The sequence below is a fragment of the Hippopotamus amphibius genome, chromosome 1 (genome assembly GCF_030028045.1).
Source record: "Hippopotamus amphibius kiboko isolate mHipAmp2 chromosome 1, mHipAmp2.hap2, whole genome shotgun sequence".
In the NCBI taxonomy this organism is placed as follows: Eukaryota; Metazoa; Chordata; class Mammalia; order Artiodactyla; family Hippopotamidae; genus Hippopotamus; species Hippopotamus amphibius.
The window spans coordinates 18,505,183-18,523,357 of record NC_080186.1 but is presented as its reverse complement, the minus strand read 5'-3'; the positions used below and the strand labels follow the sequence as shown (position 1 = coordinate 18,523,357).

The window sequence follows — 18,175 nt, the reverse complement described above, 5'->3', positions numbered from 1 at the left end:
ACTATCAGACTGTTTTCACAAGCATTATTTCAATCTTGTAATTAGCTCTGTGGGAGAGGTGTTATGACCATTCTACAGACAAAGAAACTGAGGCTCAGAGAGACTTTTTCAAGTCTGCAACAAAGATCTTCTCTCTTAAACATTTTTATTGGAATTTGTCTCGTTACGTAAGTAACGTGTTAACTGTAGAAAAGGCAGATAAATAATAATAATAATAAAATAAAAATCTTACCTCCCAGAGACAAGCACAGAGATAAGATTTTCAGAGGATGTTCTTCCAGCCTTTTTTCCTATACTGAGAGTGTAAGAGCACAGCCTCTAAAGCCTGTCCAGAGTCAAATCTCAGCTCTGCGACTTACTGGCATATGACCTTGGCAGCCTTTTTAACCTCTCCGTGCTTTAATTTCCTCATCCGTAAAATGAAGATAAGAACAGTACCTAATAGTCAGTGTAGGAAATTAAGTCAACATCTTTGAAGTGGGGCTTCCCTGGTGGCACAGCAGCTAAGAATCCGCCTGCCAATGCAGGGGACACGGGTTCAAGCCTGCTCCAGGAAGGCCCCACATGCTGCAGAGCAACGAAGCCCGTGCGCCACAACAATTGAGTCCATGTGCCACAACTACTGAAGTCACGCACCTAGAGCCTGTGCTCCGCAACAAGAGGAGCCACAGCAATGAGAAGCCTGCGCACCACAATGAAGAAGAGCCCTTGCTTGCCGCAACTAGAGAAAGCTTGTGTGCAGCAAGAAAGACCCAACACAACCAACAAATAAATAAATAAATAATAAATAAATTTATAAAAACAAAACAACAACAACGGAAAAAAAATCTTTGAAGTACTTAGAACAATGCCTGGCACATAGAAAGCCCTCAGTTACTGAGCTTTTTTTATTCTTGTTATAAAAATGGTAATAAATGGTATATATTCTTTTGTTATCTGACTTTTTTTCACTCCTTAAACTCAATATATTGTGAACATATTTCTGTGTATATATACATACCTACATGGTTGTTAACAGTGTTTTATGTCGTGACCATCTGTCATTAATTTCACCAACCCCCTACTGTTGTTTGCAATCTTTCGCTATAACATGCTGAGTTGAATATCCTTACAGGTAAATCTTCACTTCCTTAAATAAATTTCCTTTAAATAAATCCTAGAGGCAAAATTACTATGGTAAATATATAGGTAAGACTTGTAATTTATGCCCCCAACATCAGGGTAAAATTGAAGTCTCAGGCTTCCAGCTTTGGGGATACTATTCTCCCTCCTTGTTACTTATGGCTGTTTCTCTGACATTGGGTCTGTAAGAAGAGTTAGTGAGTTTACACAGAAGGGAAATAGTCTAAAGAATTTGAAAAGGTTTTTTAAAGATGACATGTTATATATGGCCCTTTTAAGACAGTCCTTTCTTCAGGGGAACATGATTCTAACAAGGTCTACTTACTCATCACAGTAACAGCCTCCATAGTCATTGATTTGGCAGTTAATGAGCTACAAACATCTGGAATTTTCCATTGACTCAGCCAGGCCAATGTTTGTTCTCTGGCTGATTGCATAGGCTTGGGAAGAGACTGTGAGTCAAGCTTCCATGGTCCAAGAGCTTGTGTTTTGCCACAGCAGAAAAAACATAGTGACATAGTTTTAATAGATGATTAAAACTCTTTGACCTAGTTGACACCTTGGTGTGACTACACAGGCAACAAGGAGTCTTCACTGAACCCACAGCTTCTAATGCCTGGGGAGGTAAAATATCTTACCTAAGGACAGTCTGATCTCTTGACTCCAGTTCACCATGGCTAAATTGTTATACCATCTCCTTGCCTTTAATTGATAGATCTTTAGTTATTGTTACCTTGTGCAATTCAAAGGTATGATCTTTTGCATATTCCAATTGTACCACTCAATAGTAAGTATTGAGCACTTTACAATAAGCATGACAGTGTACTAAGCAATTTATATGCATCATGTTATTTAATTCTCAACCCAATCCTCCTAAGGTAAATAATATTATTATCCCCATTTAACAGATGAGAAAATTGAGGTTCAGAGAGATAGGTTAAGTGATTTTCTCAAAGTCACATACAGAGAACTCACACCTGGGTCAATGAGATATGAGATACCAAAACCTCTGCTTTTAGTCACTCTGCTACACTGGCATAGTCTTCAGGGTCTGTGTTCCTAGGAAATGCTCTGAATATGGCTTGCTCTGGAATGGAAGGTAGCTACCCCTCTGAGTCCAGGCTATCATCAACCCAGTAAACTTGCACATATATTCTTAATGCCAGTTAGAAAGGAAGCAAAGAAAAACTAGACTATAAATATAGTCTCCCATACGTGGGGTTATTTTCAGAAGTTTCCTGCCCATAAACATGGTTCCTGCAGTGAAAGTATACTACTAAGAGGCAGAAGCTGAGGGAGCTTCTGCAGCAGCCTGCCTAAGGAGGAGCACGGCCCACTGCAAAGAAATTGCAGCCAGGTGAACCCAGGAGAAGGAGTTCCTGAAGAACCCCCAAAAGTGCCCATGAGAAAAAGAGGCAACTTTCGATATCCACCAAGCCAGGAAAACATGAAGCCATCTGACAAAAGCTCTGGTCCAGAAGGAACTTTCCTGCTCTCCTTTACCCTTCTTCCTCTGTGACTGAAATCTCAGAGATGTCAAAAGCTATACATAGTTGGCAAGCTGCATTAGGAGAAATAAGGAAGAATGGAGCATCAACTTTCAACCAAGTTCAGAGTTCTGATTATTACCTGGACTGGCCAATTTTAATTACTGAGTCACAATTGAGTTTAAAATTTAAAGTGACCACAGAATTCTATCACCCAGAAGAAAGGATGATAATGTAAAATAACAACTGGGGTAGCACAGACAACATCCAATCAGACATTTGACTAATCAAAATTAGACAGTCCTTAGGGCCATTGGAAGCATACTAGCTAAATGTCAGCCCTGCCTAGAAGTAAGCAAAAAGGTCACATCCCCATGAAAATGGGTATTTCATCCATTGACTGAAAAAGACTATCAACCTGCACAGATTTAAAAGAATTAAGTTTATCTACCTCACAACAGACTATCAAATGCATGAAGCAAAAATTGACAGAACAAAGGGAGAAACAGAGATTTCTACAGTGATAGTTGGAGACTTCAACATGCCACTCTCATTAAAAGATAGAACAACCAGATAGTAGATAAGTAAAAAAATAAAATAAAAAAATAAAAAGAGGACTTGAACAACACAATAAACCAAACAGATCTAACAAGTATATACAGGACACTCTACCCAACAAAAACAGCATACACATTCTTCTCAAGTGCACATGGGACATCCTCCAGTGTAGATATTTTAGGTCACAAATTGTCTCAGTATATTTAAAAATATGAATATCATTTCAAGTATCTTCTCTGACCACAACAGGATGAAGTCAGAAGTCAATAATAGAAGGAAAACGGGAAAATTCACAAAATTGTTGAAATTAAACAACACACTCTTAAACAATCAATGGGTCAAATATACCATGAGGGAAATTAGAAAGCACTTAAAACCAAATGAAAATCAGAGCACAACACACCAAAACTTTTGCAACCCAGCAAAAACAGCGGTTAGGAAGAAATGTGTATGTATAAACATATTAAAAAACAAGAAAGATCTCAAATCAACAATCTAGCTTTACAACTTAAAGAACTAGAAAAAGAAGAACAAATTAAGCCCAAAGGTAGCAGAAGAAAGGAAATAATAAAGATTCAAACAGAGAGAAATAAAATAGAGGATAGAAAAACAATAGAGAAAATCAACAAAAACAAAAGTTTGTTCTTTGAAAAAGAAAGTTAACAAAATTGACAAATTAGCTATATTGACTAAGAAAAAAAGAGAGGGCTCAAATTACTCAAAATCTGGAATGAAGGTGGAGACATTATCAATTTTACAAAAATAAAAAGATTATAAGAGAGTATTATGAACAACTGTACTCCAACAAATTGGGTAACCTAGATGAAATGGAAGCATTTCTAGAAACATATAACCTACCAAGACTGAGTCATAAAGTAATAGAAAATCTGACCGGATCCATAATTAGTAAGGAGATTAAATGACTAATCAAAATCTTCTGACAAAGAAAAAGCTTTGTCAGCATCTCAGTAGATGCAGAAAAAGCATTTGACAAAATAAAACACTCAACAAATTAGGATTAGAAAGAAACCACCTCAACATAATAAAAGTCATGTATGAAAACCCCACAGCAAACATCATACTCAGTGGTGAAAGACTGAAAATCTTCCTCTAAGAGCAGGAACAAAGCAAGGATGCTCACCTTTGCCATTTCTACTAAAGATAGTCCTGGAGTCCGATACAGAGCAATTAAGCAAGAAAAAGAAGTAAAAGGCATCTACATTGGAAAAGAAGTAAAATTATCTCTGTTTGCAGATAATATAATTTTATATGTAGAAAACCCTAAAATTCCACCAAAATCCATTATAACTAATAAACAAATTTGACAAAGTAGCAAAATAAAAAGTCAACACCACAAAATCAGTTGCATTTCTATACACCAACAATGAACGATCTGAAATTAAGAAACCAACAATACTATATCTTGCATTTGAACACTGCTAAGAGAGTAGATCTTAAAAGTTCTCACCACAGGAAAAAAATTTGTAACTATGTGACATGATGGATGTTAAGTAAATATACTGTGATAATCATTTTGCAATATGTACATACATCAACTCTTTCACTTGTACACAAAACATATCCAATGTTCCATGTCAATTATATTTCAATAAAACTGGAAAAAAAAAAACCCAACTCCATTTACAATAGTATCAAGAAGAATAAAATGTTTAGTAATTAATTTAATCAAAGAGGTGAGAGTCTTGTTCAATGAAAACTAAAATAAATTTCTTTTAAATGCTAGAAATTAAAGAAGACAAATAAGTGGAAAGACACCAATGTTCATGGATTGGAAGACTTAATACTGTTAAGATGTCAATACTACCCAGTGATCTATACATTCAATGCAATCCCTATCAATACCCCAATGACTTTTTTCTCAGATAGATGGATGGAAAATCCATCCTAAAATTTATATGGAATCCCAAGGGACCCTGAATAGCCAAAACAATCTTGAAAACAGAAAGAACCAAGTTGGATATCTCACACTTTATGATTTTAAAACTTATGACAAAGCTACAATAATCAAAACAATGGGAAACTGGCATAAACATAGACATACAGATCAATGGAATAGAACAGAGAGCCTGGAAATAAACCCTCACATATTTGGTCACATGATTTCCAACAAGGGTGCCAAGACCATTCAATGGGGAGAGAACAGTCTTTTCAACAAATGTGCTAGGAAAACTGAATATCCACATGCAAAAGAAGGAAGCTAGACTCTCATTTTATACCATATACAAAAGAATAACATCAAATGTATCGAAGACCTAAACATAAGAGCTAAACTCTTAAGAAAACATGGAACAAGATTTAGCTTTGGCAATGACGTGTTGGATTAAGACATCAAAGGCACAGACAACAAAAGAAAAAATAAGCAAATTGGACTTTATGAAAACTAAAATCTTTTGTGCATCAAAAGACACTATCAACAAAGTGAAAAGGCAACCTATCAAATAGAAGAAAACATTTGCGCATGATATATCTGATAAGGGATTAATATCCAGAATATACAAAGAACTCCTAAAAATCAATGACAAAATGACCCAATTCAAAAATGGACAAAGAATTTGAGTAGATATGTCTCCAGAGGAGATATACTAGATGGCCAATACATATATGAAAAGATGGCCCACATCACTAATCACTAGGGAAATGCGAAGCAAAACCACAATAAGATATCACTTCACAACCATTAGGATAGCTAGGATAAAAACAAAAACAAAAAAGCAAAAAAAAAAACCCAAGTGTGGGTGAGGATGTAGAGATATTGCAACACTTGTGCATTGCTGGTGGGAGTGTAAATTGGAACGGCAACTGTGTAAAACAGTATGGTGGCTCCTAAAATAATTAAAAATACAATTACCATACGGTTCATCAATTCCACCTCTGGGTACATACCAAAAAGAATTTAAAGTGGGGTCTCAGGGACCTCCCTGGCGGTCCTGTGGTTAAGACTCCTTGCTTCCACTGCAGAGGGTGCGAGTTCCATCTCTGGTGGGGGAACTAAGATCCTGCATGCCCGCAGCATGGCCAAAAAACAGATCATTTGTTACACCCCTATTCACAGCAACATTATTCATAATAGCTAAAACATGGAAGCAACTCAAGTGTCTATTGATGAGTGAATGGATAAGCAAAATGTGGCATATACATACAACATAATACTGTTCCCCCTTAAAAGAGCAGGAAGTTTTGACAGATGCCACAACATGGTTGCAACTTGAAGATATTATGCTAAGTGAAATAAGCTAATACCGAGAGATAAATACTGTATGATTCCACTTATATGAAGTTCCTTGAGTAGTCAAACTCATAGAGACAGAAAATATAACGGTGCTTACCAGGGACTTGGAAGAGGGAGAATGGGGAGCTATTGTTTATTGAGTATAGAGTTTCACATGATATTATAAATCAACTATACTTCAAACAAACAAAATGAGTATAGAGTTTCAGTTTTGCAAGATGAAAAAGTTCTGGAGATGAGTGGTGCTGATGGTTGCACAACAATACGCATGGACTTAATCAGTGAGGTATACACCTAAAAATGGTTAAGTTGGTAAATTTTATGTTATGTGAATTTTTTACCACAGTAAAGAAGGAGGGGGAGAAGGAGGAGAAGAAGAAAAAGAAAAAGAAGAAAAAGTAAAATAAAGACACTTCTTTATACCTTGGATCTTCTTTTTCAACATACCATGATATTGAGACCTATCCCTGGCATATGTGGGGTCTGGGGAAAGGATGCAAATGGAGACCCACAAAACATTTGTCTAATTATTCAAATGGGACAAACTAAAAATCATTTAAATAAAAGATGTCCTACCTTCCTACATCGTCAAATGTACATTCATAATGACAAAATCAACCACAAACCTTCATATCATTTGATGTGGTTGCCTTTTGTTTCAAGATCATGGGGCAAGAGATGTGGAAGCATTTCCCTGGGGCCTGAACAGTGTCAGTCATAAGAGTGGATGTTAAGGCTTGTGCTGTGCCAGCACTGGGTGCCAGAAGTGTCCTTGTGTTCTTGCCATGCAAAGCAACCCATGTGGCCAAACAGTCCTTCAATGCCTATGGCTGGCAGAATTAGGTTTATTTGGGTATTCCAGTTTTCATTCCTGTCTTCATTCATTAGGAGATGGGATGATAATCACCTGCTCATGTATTTCATTCTTAACAGTTCTTTTTGTAATTTGATTTTGAGCTTTCATTTTTCTCTCTTACTCAATAAATAAAAGGCTCAGTGTCTTCCTGAGATTGCAGAAAAGAGTCAGCCTGTCATTTCAAGGCTGGTTGTGGGGAAGGATCCACTTCCAAACTCACTCACCTGGCGCTCCACAGGCCTCAGGTTCTTCCTGGCTGTTGGCTGAAGACTTTGTTTCCTTGCTTCCCCGCAGGACACCACACAATAAGGCAACTATTCCTTCAGGGTGAGTTAAAGCCAGAGAGCAAGAAAGACGGAAGTCACAGTCTTTTTGCAACCTAATCTCAGAAGTAACATCCCATCACTGTTTTTGTATTGTGGTAAAATAAACATAAAATAAAATTTACCAAATTAACCACTTTCAGGTGTATATTTAGTGGCGTTAAGTGCACTCACATTGTTGTGAAACCATCACCACCACCCATCTGCAGAACTTTTTCATCTTCCCAAACTGAAACTCTGTCCCTTATGAAATAATAGCACCCCATCCTCCCCTCCTCTCAGCCCCTGATAACCACCATTCTGTTTTCTGTCTCTATGATTTTGACTACTCTAGGTACCTCATTTAAGTGGAATCACACAGTATTTTTCCTCTGTGTCAGCTTATTTCACTTAGCGTAACATCATCGAAGTTCATTCATGTTGTAATACGCATTAGAATTTCCGTTCTTTTTTTTTTTTTAAAGAAAACATTTTTAATCTTACAGTGAAGTACCTTGAAAAGTACTGTAGTACAGTACAACAGCTGGTATACAGGGGCTGGCATCGAGTGAACAGGCAAGAAGAGTTACTGACTGGAGAAGGGAGAGAAGGTGGGAGATGGTGGAGCTGAAGGATGGTTAGCAACAGATGGAGGGCACGCCTGATGTTGACGGCACAGGTCTGGTTCCTTGCTGGATTCAATTCTACCCATCCTCTTGAAAAAACGATCCAGTGATGTCTGGGTAGTAGTTCTTTTCTCCTCAGCATAGATAACATGGTAGCACTGGATTGCATTCTGCACAGCTGCTGCAACCTTCGTTTGGGTCCTGTGCCTCAAGAACTAACAGTGCCTCCTCAAAGAAAGTCCCCTTGCCATTTTCTGAGTTGTGAATCTCTTTGGTTCTTCAGTTACTTCTTCCTCTTGTTGCTTCACTCTCTCAATTATTTTCCCTTTTGTTTTCATCATCATCACTTGGAACTTCTTAGCAGTACCAGCTACATCACTGCTGCTTTTACTCTTGCTTCCAGATATCCTGGGCTTGAAATAAAGATACTGTATTACTGTACTCTATACCAGTGGTCCCCAACCTTTCTGAACCTTTTTGGAGCCAGGGACTGGTTTTGTGGAAGAAAATTTTTCTGCTGCCTGGAGGATGGGGTGGGGTGGGGGAAAGTTTCGGTATAAGTCAAATGTATTACATTAATTGTGCACTTTATTTCTATTATTATTACATTGTAATATATAAAGAAATAATTCTACAACTCACCACGATGCTGACAGGAGGTGGAGCTCAGGCAGTAATGCAAGTGATGGGGTACTGCTATAAATACAGATGAAGTTTTGCTTGCTTGCCTACCCACACTCACCTCCTGCTGTGTGTCCCAGTTCCTAACGGGCCACAGACTGGTACCGGTCCATGGCCTGGGGGGTTGGAGAGTCCTACACATACAGTAAAGTACACAAAAGCACAACCACTTGTAAAGGATGCACGCATGTGACAACATCTGCCACTCACGTGAACTAACTTCTGTCACTAGACATGCAAAACGTACGTTTGTATCTTTGAAAAACTGGCATCCTGAAGGTTTGTATGTAGGGGATATAGTATTTTAAGAGCCTCTGAAAGACTAGAGAAACTAAGGGTTGGAAGGTTTAAGAGTATCTAAAATTTAAATATTAAATCTTTCACATGAACTTTTCCTCCTTACATGAAAAGTACTAAATAAGTTACATTTACATGCGCTGCTTATATATTTCTTAAAAGATCAGAAACTTCTCATTTAAGAGAAAGTGGAAATTATTTAAAATACGAACAGTAGGGATTTCCCTGTCGGTCCAGTATTAAGACTGCACTCCCACTGCAGGAGGTGCAGGTTCGATCCCCGGTTGGGGAACTAAGATCCCATGTGGTGCCGTGCAGCCCAAAGGAAAAAAAAAAGAGGGGTAGAGGGGTAAAGGATGATATATGCAATGCAAATGACATTAAAATCCAAATAGAGGCATTTTCTTAAAAGGAAGTAACCATCCACTATTGGGAGAAATCTACTTATAGTAGATTTTTCTTGCTTTGACATAGCTAAAAAAATAAAAATAGATTTCATATCTAAGTCTTTACTTATATAGTTAGAAATATACAATTCTACTTTTATAGGTAGTTCAACTAGGGGAACTAAGTTAGCACAATCATTTGAATTGGTTGTCTACATACTGGACAGGGCTTATTTCTTTTCTTTAGCTTCTTTGCACATGTAAAGCATGCCATAAGATGTCCTGTTTTGCCATGGACGATGCAATCATTTTTAGGTCAACCTTGGCAAATCACACAAGGTTCAGTAGCATTAAGAGGAAAACTAGATTCCACACTTTCTTCTTTGTCTTGTGTTTCTTCCCTCTCAAACTCTTTGACATCTTCTTGGCTACTATAAATGATGCTATTAGAAGCTGATGGCTGAGAATAGTCCTCACTTTCTTGGGACAGGGAAGCTTGTGTGATCTTATCATTTTCCTCAACACATGATTCTCTGGAATCATTCGCTGTAGATTTCTTACAGTCAGGGACATCAAAGCCGTCTTCTACTTGTGCTGAGTTTTCTAGTTTGGCTTTCTCAGACATTTTCCTTTTATCTTTCCCTTTATCTTCAGGAAGCCAATTTTCATGAAGGGCCCAACATCTGTTGCAATGAGGTAGAAGGGGAGGATTCATTTCATTGCACGAAGTACACTTCCAATAGTCAGCTAGGGAAATTTCAGGATCTTCTTCCAATGCATCTGTATCACTCTCCCCTGCCTGAAACACAGTAACTCGATCTACCTCATCATCTTCATCTGAGAGTTCTTGTCCTTCTTCACTAAGGCTAGAATCTTCTGAATCAAGAGACTCAACTTCAAATTCTACACTGAATTGATTTGAAACTGAATCCTGATCCAACCAATCACCTGAATGTTCACTTACACCAGCATCAAGACCCGGATTTGATGGAGTCCCTGTCAATTCACCACTACTGCTTCTTTCACAACATGTCTCCCTTGTTACACACCGGAGCAAGGCTTTCATCAAAGGAAAGGGAAATATTATCAGATTTGTGGTGCTTTCTTTGTCTTTCACCAAGCACTTCATCTGAATTTTCTTCTGTCCCACTAACTGCTCTCCTTCTGGATGAGGTAGATGGTCTAGAAACCAAATCTGAAGATGAAGGTTTCTCTTCCTGTAGCTCTTGCACCAGGTCCTTTTGCTCACTCCTACCTTCAAGGTGACACTTGTTTTCACTCAAAGATGTGCCTGAATCTGATGCTTCCTGCTGATTGACTACCACCAAGTTTCTACGGATCATTGTACGTGTTTTCCTGTGCTCTTTCACAGAGAAGCTTGGCACTCCAAACAAATCCCCTAGAGGATCATTTGAACAATACACAATATGCTGTTGTTTCTCATCATATAATCGTTTAGTCATAATATACTGGCCAAGATAAAATATAACCTCTTTCATAGTATAAGTGTCCTTCTGTGCACCAACAGACTTCAACAACTTCAAAAGCAATGGCTTTGGTCTAACCAGGGTCTCTTGTTCCCAAGCTGGAATCTGTAAGGTGCTTAGGGCACCATCAAGTAGACACAGACATGTTGGTATTGCACATTTGCCTGAATCGGCGTCAAGCACGACACATCGGTGACCACAGGTTCTCTCTCTCAAACAGCCAGTGCCTACAGTTTTCGCGCCTGGAGTCGGGGTGGGAGAGGGGGCCGCCCCTCAAGGCTCTCCAGTTCCCCTCACGGGGCGCGCGGCAGCTTGACGCCCTGGGCCTGGGCGACCATTCCTCTGGCCGGGCCCAGGCCGCTGGGCCGCTCGAACGCACTAGGTCCGGAGAAGATGGAGGCTCCTGGCAGCGAAAGCGGCAGGACCTCGGTCAGAGGGGTAAGAGCTACCCCTCAGACTAGGCTTCTTGCTCTGTTTTCCTTGCAGCCACACCAGGCCGCACAGACCCTCCCAAGGTGCCGAGCTGGCCGAGGTGCGCCGGATGTGCGCCCCCTGCCGTCGGAGGGCGGCACTCCGTTCTTTTTTAAGACTGAGTAATATTCCACTGGTAAGACTATACCACATTTTGTTTATCCATTCATTTGTAAATGGACACTTGGGCTATTTCTACCTTTGGCTTTTGTGAATAATGCTACTATGAGCATGGGTGTAACAAATATCTTTTGAAGTCCCCACTTTCAACTCTTTTGTTTTGTAGCCAGAAGTGGAATTGAGGAACTGTATGGTAATCATACTTAAAGAATTTTCAGGAACCACTATTCTGTTTTCCACAGCAGCTGCACAATTTTGTACTCTCATTAGCACTGCATGAGTGTGCCAGTTTCCCCATACCTTTGCCAACACTTGTCATTTTCTGGGTGTTTTGTTTTTATTTTTATATTAGCCATCCTAATGGTTGTGAAGTGGTATCTCATGGTGGTTCTGCCTTGCATTTCCCTAATGATTTGTGATGTAGACTCTCTTTTTCATATAATATTGGCCATCTGTATACCTTCTCTGAAGACATATCTGTTCAAGCCCTTTGCCCATTTTTGAACTGGGTCGTTTTGCCATTGATTTTTAGGAGTTCTTTATATATTCTGGATATTAATCCCTTATTAAATGTATGATTTGCCAATATTTTCTCCCATTCGATAGGTCGCCCTTTCACTCTGTTGATAGTATCCTTTGAGGCACGAAAGTGTTTAGTTTTCATGAAGTCCAATTTGCTTATTTTTCCTTTTGTTGTCTGTGCCTTTGGTGTCATAATCCAACACATCTTTGCCAAATCTAATATGGTGAAGCTCTTGTTCCATGTTCCCTTAAGAGTTTTAGCTCTTATGTTTAGGTCTTTGATGCATTTTTTTTTTTTTGGCACACGGGCTTAGTTGCTCCGTGGCATGTGGGATCTTCCTGGAGCTAGGATCGAACCCGTGACCTCTGCATTGGCAGGCGGACTCTTAACCACTGCGCCACCTAGGAAGCCCTGATGCATTTTTTGCATATGGTATAAAATGAGAGTCCAACTTCATATTTTTGCATGTGGATAATCAGTTTTCCTAGCACATTTGTTGAAAAGATTGTCCTCTCCCCATTGAATCATCTTGGCACCCTTCTTGGAAATTGTGTGACCATATATGTGAGGGTTTATTTCTAGGCTCTCTATTCTATTCTATTGATATGTATGTTTATGTTTATGCCATTTTCCCATTGTTTTGAATACTATCGCTTTGTAGAAAGTATTGAAATCAGAAAGTGTGAGACATCCAACTTTGTTCTTCTGTCTTCAAGATTGTTTTGGCTGTTCAAGCAGCTGCTGCCATCTCGGGGCTTGGGTGTGGGAAGACATTCAGGAGTCTTTCTGAAACCTTGAAAATGTTAAAGTATGTGGGCCGAGCGATGGGATTCAGAATGTCCTGCTTGAGCAGTGGAGGAGCTGAGGATGCGGGGCGTGGAGACTATGGGGGCATAGGCAGAGGATTGGCCCTCTCTGGGGGCGCAGCCCCTTTCCTCATATCACCCTGGTTGGCCCTGGAGGATGGCTGGTTAGCCAAAGACGGGTAAGATTCCTCAGGGGAGGAACAACCTAAGACAGGCACAGCCGCAGAGGAGCCAACAGGGCTAGGGCACAGACCCTTCCTCATATCACCCTGTTTGGCCCTGGAGGATGACTGGTTAGCCAGAGACGGGTAAGATTCCTCAAGGGAGGAACAACCTAAGACAGGCACAGTCGCAGAGGGGCCAACAGGGGTGGGGCACAGACCCCTAATCCATCTGAGAGAGGTCTCCTGCCCCCAGGGCTGTTTTGCTCTCCACGCCCAGCTCAGATCCACACCTGCTCAAATCGGACCCAGGAGGCAAACAAAGATAATTGCCCCAGTCATGTGAGGCCTTTGATTGTTTATGGGATTAACCTGGAAGTGTTAGCCAAGAACTCAATAAAAGCCACATGGGATGAATCAGCAAGGCTCTTGATCCTAGAGGTCTTGAGCCCCCCGGTCCCATCTTTCTCTTCAGCCTGTGTCTGTGTTTTCTTCAAGCTTGTGGCACCCGTCACTCACCTCGAGTCGCGGAGCTGGTCTCGGCACTCCGGCAGCGAAAGCGGCGGGCCGGGGGCGGGGGATGCCACCGGCGGAGGAGCCGTGGCAGAAGATGGCTGTGGAGAGCCCGTCCGACACCGCTGAGTATGATGAGTATCACTGCACATAAGTTTTTATGCACATCTCTGTTATTTCTTTAGGATAAATGAGGAGCTGATTCTTAATCCTGTCACATTGAATGGACAGCAAATTATGGATGAACCTATGGGATAGGAGGAGATTAATCCACAAACTGAAGAAGGCAGTATCAAAGAAATCGCAATCACACATCATGTAAAGGAAGGACATGAAAAGGCAGATCCTTCCCAATTTGAATTTTTAAAAATATTAGGGCACGGATCATTTGGAAAGGTTTTCTTAGTCAAAAAAATCTCAAGCTCTGATGCTAGACAGCTTTACGCCATGAAAGAATTGAAGAAGGCCACAATGAAAGTTCGAGACCGTGTTCGGACAAAAATGGAGCATGATATCTTGGTAGAAGTTAACCATCCTTTTGTTGTCAAGTTGCATTATGCTTTTCAGACTGAAGGCAAGTTATATCTTATATTGGAGTTTCTCAGGGCAGGAGATTTGTTTACGCATTTATCCAAAGAGGTGATGTTCACAGAAGAGGATGTCAAATTCTACCTGGCTGAACTTGCACTTGCTTTAGACCATCTACATAGCCTGGGAATAATCTATAGAGACTTAAAACCAGAAAACATACTTCTTGATGAAGAAGGTCACATCAAGTTAACAGATTTTGGCCTAAGTAAAGAGTCTATTGACCATGAAAAGAAAGCATATTCTTTTTGTGAAACTGTAGAACACATGGCTCCAGAAGCAGTTAATCGTCGAGGTCATACTCAGAGTGCGGACTGGTGGTCTTTTGGTGTGTTAATGTTTGAGATGCTCACTGGTACACTACCTTTCCAAGGAAAAGATCGAAAAGAAACAACGACTATGATTCTTAAAGCCAGACTTGGGATGCCATAGTTTTTGAGTCCGGAAGCCCAGAGTCTTTTACGAATGCTTTTCAAGCGAAATCCTGCAAACAGATTAGGCGCAGGACCAGATGGGGTTGAGGAAATTAAAAGACATTCATTTTTCTCAACAATAGACTGGAATAAACTGAATAGAAAAGAAATTCATCCACCTTTTAAACCTGCAACTGGCAGGCCTTGAAGGTACTTTCTATTTGGATCCTGAGTTTACTGCAAAAACTCCCAAAGATTCACCTGGCATTCCACCTAGTGCCAATGCACATCAGCCGTTTCGGGGGTTTCGTTTTGTTGCTGTTACCTCAGATGATGAAAGCCAAGCTATGCAGACAGTTGGTGTGCATTCAATTGTTCAGCAGCTGCGCAGGAGCAGCATTCAGTTCACTGATGGATATGAAGTAGAAGAAGATATTGGGGTTGGCTCCCACCCGGTTTGCAAGAGATGTGTACGTAAAGCCACAAGCATGGAGTTTGCAGTGAAGATTATCGATAAAAGCAAGAGAGACCCTACAGAAGAAATTGAGATTCTTCTTCATAATGGACAACATCCAAACATTATTACTCTAGAGGATGTGTATGATGATGGCAAATATGTGTATGTAGTGACGGAGCTTATGAAAGGGGGTGAATTGCTGGATAAAATGCTTAGAAATTTTTCTCTGCACGAGAGGCCAGTGCTGTCCTGTTTACTGTAACCAAGACTGTTGAATACCTTCGTGCACCAGGGGTGGTTCACAGAGACTGGAAACCTAGCAACATTCTTTATGCGGATGAATCTGGCAATCCAGCATCTATTCGAATTTGTGATTTTGGCTTTGCCAAACAGCCAAGAGCAGAAAATGGTCTTCTCGTGACTCCTTGTTATACTGCAAATTTTGTGGCACCGGAGGTTTTGAAACAACAAGGCTGTGATGCTGCTTGTGATATATGGAGTCTTGGTGTCCTCCTCTATACAATGCTTACTGGTTACACTCCATTTGCAAATGGCCCTGCTGATACACCAGAGGAAATATCAGCACGGATAGGCAGTGGAAAATTCTCACTCAGTGGTGGCTTCTGGAATTCTGTTTCAGACACAGCAAAGGACCTGGTGTCACAGATGCTTCATGTGGGCCCTCATCAGAGACTGACTGCTGCCCTTGTGCTCAGACATCCTTGGATTATCCACTGGGACCAACAGCCGCAATACCAATGCAACAGACAGGACGCACCGCATCTAGTCAAGGCTGCCATGGCAGCTACATACTCTGCTTTAAACCGTAATCAGTCACCAGCTCTGGAACCAGCAGGCCGGTCTACTCTTGCTCAGCGGAGAGATGTTAAAAAAAATCACCTCTACAGCCGTGTGAAGTGACCTCAGTGAGATATTTGGTACCATGGTGTAAGCTGATAGCACAAGTTCTGGCGACAGGTAGCACATATTTGAGAGACACCTGCAAGCACACACTGTCCCAGCTGGTATCCACAATGCTGCTGCTCCTCTACTGCTGCCGCTTTTGTCTCTTCTCGCTTTAAATGATGGTTAGCAAGTTAGATTTTCCTGGAGCTTCGGATGAAATGAAAATGGAAACGTGATGAAGAGATATTTACTGAATCAACAAGAAGAATAATGAACATATGGATACCACCTAAAAAGACACTGAATAAAGTACTCTCCACCACATAGCATTATTTTTATAGGAAATATTTCATGTCCCTTAAATATTCTTTGTTAGTTATAGGGGTGGACAATTTATGGTAAGCACTTAGCTTAAACAATCCGTTTGTATTAGCACTGTATCCCTTGTACCATCCAACATTTTGTATGTTTTTGTAAACAGTTCATATACAGTACATTTCTGTACTGCTTTCTTTAATGTATACGTGCCTTGTTTAGCTTGGAATCTATTATTAATCAGTTGACTATTAAATCTGGTTAAATAGTTCACCTGGATTAACAGTATTGTTGGACAGCCTTAAAAATGGCCAGATTGTAGAACAGCTGTTGAATGTAATACTTCCAAAATGTACATATCTTCCCCCCTAAAAAAAACTGTATCACTTTTGCTGTATACCTGAAATTAACACATTGTAAACCAACTATACTTCAATAAAATAAAAAATTTTTTAAATAAAGTAAAATAAAGATTTCTTCCAACAACAACTCAGTTTGGCAGTGTATTCTCTTAGATATATCAGTATCATTTCTTTCTTCACATAGTACATTCAATTACTTTTTTTTAAATTAATTCATTTTTATTTATTGGCTGTGTTGGGTCTTTGTTGCTGTGCGCAGGCTTTCTCTAGTTGCAGTGAGCGGGGCTACTCTTTGTTGCGGTGCTTGGGTTTCTCATTGTGGTGGCTTCTCTTGTTGCAGAGCATAGACACTAGGCACTCAGGCTTCAGTAGTTGCAGCATGAAGGCTCAGTAGTTGTGGCTCTTGGGCTCTAGAGCGCAGGCTCAGTAGTTGTGGCGCACGGGCTTAGCTGCTCCTCGACATGTGGAATCTTCCTGGACCAGGGATCAAACCTGTGTCCCCTGCACTGGCAGGCAGATTCTTAACCACTGTGCTACTAGGGAAGCCCCCATTCAATTACTTTTTAATGGCTCCCTCCTCTGTGTTTTCAAACACACAGAGCTAACTTCTATTATAGCACTCATTGGAGGGTATTTGGGTTACTTGTGGTTCTAGTTACTATTGCTGCATAATAAATCACCCCAAAGCTTAATGGTTTAAAGCAACAGCAATGGTTTTATTATCTCTCCAGGTTTCTGTGGTTCCAGCACACAGGAAGGATTGGCCAAGCGGTCCAACTTGGGTCTCTCATGTGGTTGCTGGTGGCAGGTGATGGATGGAGCCAGCTGGGCATCTCTCATTATCTCTCAGAGCCTTTCCCTGCAGTCTCTCCACTCAGGCGAGTTCGGGCTTCCGCACAGCATGACAACCTCAGGGCAGTCAGATTCTTTACACGGTAGCTGAAGTCTTCAAGCACGAGTGTTCCCAGCCTCAGAAGTCACATAGCATTACTTCTGCCATACTCTTTTGGTTGAAATAATCACAGGTCTTCCTAATTTCAAGAGGAGATGACATAAACCTCACCTCTCAATGGGAGGAGTCGTACGATGGGAGACTTTGTGTAGGTCGTCTCTGGGTAACACATGCTGCCAGCCTTGCTTCTGTGTCCACCTTCCTTGCTAGAACACTCACGCATTCACTCACTCATGCAGTCATTTGTTCACTCACCAGACATTTGTTAAGTGCCTACTGTGCGCCAAGCACTAAGCCAGTCCTTTTGTATATATGTTATTTCCCCTAATCTTCAGGTCAGCCCTTTGAAGCCAATGCATTATCCTGTTTAACAAGTGAGGAAGCTAAGGCTCAGAATGGTGCAGTGCTGTGCCCGAGGTCACACAAGTGAACAGAGAAGCAGTGATTTTAACCCAGAACTGCCCATTCCAGAGCCTGTGCCCCTTCCTTACACCAGGTTACGCTCCCAGCTTCAACATAACTTAGTCACCGCTAGG

General features: G+C 40.6%; 2 pseudogenes; one reads left to right on the top strand and one right to left on the bottom strand.

Moving 5' to 3' along the window:
• Positions 1 to 9,737: 9,737 nt before the first annotated feature.
• On the bottom strand, positions 9,738 to 11,212 carry LOC130858456 (E3 ubiquitin-protein ligase Mdm2-like; annotated as a pseudogene).
• A 2,501-nt stretch (positions 11,213 to 13,713) lies between these two features.
• Positions 13,714 to 16,020, top strand: LOC130859208 (ribosomal protein S6 kinase alpha-3-like; annotated as a pseudogene).
• The last annotated feature ends 2,155 nt before the right edge of the window (positions 16,021 to 18,175 follow it).